The sequence below is a fragment of the Tachyglossus aculeatus genome, chromosome 18, assembly GCF_015852505.1.
Source record: "Tachyglossus aculeatus isolate mTacAcu1 chromosome 18, mTacAcu1.pri, whole genome shotgun sequence".
Lineage (NCBI taxonomy): Eukaryota > Metazoa > Chordata > Mammalia > Monotremata > Tachyglossidae > Tachyglossus > Tachyglossus aculeatus.
The window spans coordinates 10,135,859-10,140,176 of record NC_052083.1 but is presented as its reverse complement, the minus strand read 5'-3'; positions in this window follow the sequence as shown (position 1 = coordinate 10,140,176).

Below are 4,318 nucleotides of genomic sequence, written 5' to 3'. Positions count from 1 at the left end.
GCAGGGGAATGTGTAGATTTTGAAAAGACCTTCCAGGAGAAGAATCCACTTTTGACCTGATCCCTCAAAGGGCCAAGCTAGCCTGTAGCACTAGCCTAATATTTTTTTTTTCCATTTTTCAGCCCCCCAAAACCTTGTCCTATGCCCTGCTGGCCCTGTGGTCTTCAGGGTAAGCTTCCAGATCCAGACTGGCTGGAGTCCGCTAGACTGTAACTTCCATGAGGGTAGGGATCATCTTCACCCAAGGAGAAGCAGCGGGGCTTAGTGGAAAGAACCTGGGCTCTTTCAGAGGTCAGAGGTCATGGGTTCTAATCCTGCCTCTGCCACTTAGCAGCTGTGTGACCTTGGGCAAGTCACTTCACTTCTCTGTGCCTCAGTTACCTCATCTGTAAAATGGTGATTAAGACTGTGAGCCCCACATGGGTCAACCTGATTACCTTGTATCTCCCCCAGCACTTAGAACGGTGCTTGGCACATAGTAAGCACTTAACAAATACCATTATTATTATTATTATTATTGTATTCTCTAAATTGTAAGTGCCTCTAGGAGTTATGGGCAGGGAACGTGTCTACCAACTCTGTTATATTTTACTTTCCCAAGCACTTAGTATAGTGCTCTGCACCCAGTAAGCACTCAAATATAATTGTTTGCTGATTCTCCCAAGTGCTTAGTACAGGGCTCTGCACCCTTTAAGCACTCAGTAAATACCGTTGATTGATTGACTGGGTGAAGGTAAGGAGACCTGCGCTTTCCACCCAGTAAGTACTCAATAAACACGACTGAATGAATACAATTGAAGGAGTGACCACCAGTGTTTTATCTGGTACAACCCCAAGTCAATCAATATCTGGGGGATCAGATTTTTTGGAGCCCAAATTGGGATGGAATAGGGACCTCTAGGAATGGGGTTAGAAAGGCAAAAAAGAGAAACAGAGAAACAGACATAAAGGCAGGGCGCTAGAGATGAAAATGGTAGCAACTATGCCCATGAATGAGACTAGAGTACCAAGAACCAGCAGGGCAGAGCAGAAACAGACAAGGAAGGGCCTTGGCTGTCATCATCAATAGTAACTATAATAATCCACGAGGCCAAGAAACAGCTTGGTCTAGTGGCTAGAGCATTGGCCTGTGATCCTGGCTCCACCACTTGTCTGTTGTGCCATCTTGAGCAAATCACTTTCCTTCTCTGTGCCTCTGTTACCTCATCTGCAAAATGGGGATTAAGACTGAGAGCCCCAAGTGGGACATGGACTGTGTCCAAACTGATTACCTTGTAACTACCCCAGAACTTAGTACAGTGCCTAGCACATAAGTGCTTAACAAACACCACAAAAAATTGTGATATCTGTTGAGCACTCACCATTTATCAGACACTGTGCTAAGTGCTGGGATAAATATGATCAGATCACACAGTCCCGGTCCCAAATGGGTCACATAATCTAAGGGGAATAGGGGAATGTGTGTTGAAACCCCACTTTACAGGTGAGTAAATGAGGCACAGAGACATGAAGTCACTTGCCCAAGGTCATACAGCAAGCGATTATAATGTAACTGTTTGTCCTGTTTCTCCACCATCATTGTGCTTGTTGCCACTGCTGCTGATGTTGCAGAGGGTGGAGAAGAAATGACATCAGAAATTGAGAAGCAGCGTGGCTTAGTGGAAAGAGCCCGGGTTTGGGAGCCAGAGGTCGTGGGTACTAATCCTGGCTCCACCACTTGTCAGATGTGTAACTTTGGGCAAGTCACTTCACTTCTCTGTGCCTCAGTTCCCTCATCTGGAAAATGGGAATCAAGACTGTGAGCCCCAAGTGGGACAACCTAATAACCTTGCATCTATCCCAGTGTTGGCATATAGTAAGTGCTTAAATACCAAAAATAAAATCCATGAGGAGCATTAATAAATATGGGGATGATGAGGGTAGTCGTAGGAAAGATGGCACCAGAGCTGCTGCTTCCCTGTACTTAATCCTGCTGATGCCACCCCCATCTCAATGGTGCTGCCTTCTGCCACTTGGCTCCATCTGCCAGCATCAAGGGGACAAGGGAGCAGTCACAATGTCATGACCATTCAACCTTAACCAGGGACTCTGGTCACCATACCCAAAGCCTTGTCTGTCTGATTTCAACCCAATGGCTTTTAGTCTCCCCCTGTTAACTTCTGAGAAATGAAAACCTAGTAACTAATCTTCCTATGGTTTTTCCGGAGACGTCTGAAAATATTTACACCTTTAATAATAATAACAGCATTTATTAGGTGCTTACTATGTGCAAAGCACTGTTCTAAGTGCTGGGGAGGTTACAAGGTGAACAGGTTGACCCATGTGGGGCGCACAGTCTTAATCCCCATTTTACAGATGAGGTAACTGAGGCACAGAGAAGTTAAGTGACTTGCCCAAAGTCACACAGCTGACAAAGTGGCGGAGCCAGGATTTGAAGCCATGACCTCTGACTCCAAAGCCCATGCTCTTTCCAGTGAGCCACATTGCTTCTCTAAAAAACATGTGGAAACTGATTTTGGATTTTTGTAGTTGGTTTTGTTTTTTCATTTTTGAACTGACCTTCATGCTGTGCTGAGTTCCCCTTTGGGCAAACTTGGGCTGCAGATGACACAGCTCTTCAATTTCCACCAAACTGTATTCTCATTGTTCTAAGCTCTGGGACAGATACAAGTTAATCATGTTAATTCTCATTGTTCGAAGCTCTGGGACAGACACAAGTTAATCATGTTGGACACAGCCTATGTCCCACATGGGGCTCACACTCATCCCCATTTTACAGATGAGGTAACAGGAACAGAGAAGTTAAGGGATTTGCCCAAGGTCACACAGCAGACTCACGGCGGAGCCGGGATTAGAACCCAGGTCCTTCTCGCTCCCAGGCCCAAGCTCTATTCACTAAGCCACTCTGCTTTTCCCTGCAACCCACTTCTCAATTCACAGTGTTTCTCCTCTTAGCATTTGCCATTGGAGCTCCAGATATCATGGTGGGGAAGAAGTGACCTTGGTGGAGAGAGCTCAAGGGGAAGAAGGGACAAAAAAATGAAGGGGACCACAGCATTTCCTAGACAGTTTCTAAGCAAACTATCCCTCCATGGGGAAAATCACCCCAAATCGACTTAAAATTGGGTACGTGGAGGGGTAAAAGCAGTTACCACATGCTGCCTGTCCCCTGGTTCTCTGCCACTTGGGACAGAGGATCACTGACCACAGTGTTGATGGACAGAGAAAGAGAGAGAGAGAGAGAGACAGAGAGAGAGAGAGAGAGAGCATGCAACATCCTCCAATGGAAGTTTGTCTTCAAAATGAAACATTACTTTCAGGCTTTTTTAAACAACGGTATTTGTTAAGTGATTGCAATGTGCCGAGCACTATATTAAGCTCTGGAGTAGGTACAAGACAATCAGGTTGGACACAGTCACTGTCCCACAGTCTTAATCCCCATTTTACAGATGACTTCTCTGGGCTTCGATTTTCTCAAGTGACTGTCCCAAGGTCACACAGCAGACAAGTGACAAAGCCAAAATTAGAACCCAGGTCTTGTGACTTCCAGGCCAGTAAGCCCATGCTCTTTCCACTAGGCCATGCTGCTTCCCAATTATCCAGTTCTGAAGAGCTGGTTGAAGCTGAAAGAATAACAGAATTTCCGGAGGAAAATATCCTTTTTTGAATTTCTGTTTTACTTTCAGCCATTTCCTCAGTATTTCAGCTGCTCCTTTGCTTCTTCTGATTAGAGCATTTCCCCCCTCGCCGGGTGGCAAAGAATGTGCTTCACTGGGGCTCCTAAAGAGCAGACAATCTGTGCTCAGTAATGGCTCTTTCTGAGATGTATTACATACTGCATGTGCTTTACACGGTGTACATCTGCCTTCTTTCTCTTTCCAGGATCTTTCAGTTTCTGGCAGATGCAGTGCTGAGACCCGGGATCAACTTTAAACAGAGAAGGAGACCTAGAGATAGGCTGTGCTTTGCTGAAACCTTGGACCCTTTCCCTTCTGTCCACAATGCTATCAGTCTTGCCGTTTTTACTAGGCTAAAGGCAACTCCTCCAAAACAACCTCCCCCATCTGAACTGTCACAGCAATTGACAGCGAACTTACAGTAACATGATTTTCTGAGAACCCTGATTTTCTAATATTATGAGGTTTGGTTGTTTTATTTTCCAAATTATCTACTTCCCTCTTCTTTCCTCTTTTCCCCACCTCCTTAGGGGGCTATCTCTCCAGGTTCTCCACCTTATCTCCTAACTCCTCAATTAATATTTGGGAGAGTATAGTACAGTTGGTAAATACAATCCCTGTCCTCAAGGAGTTTGCTCCAG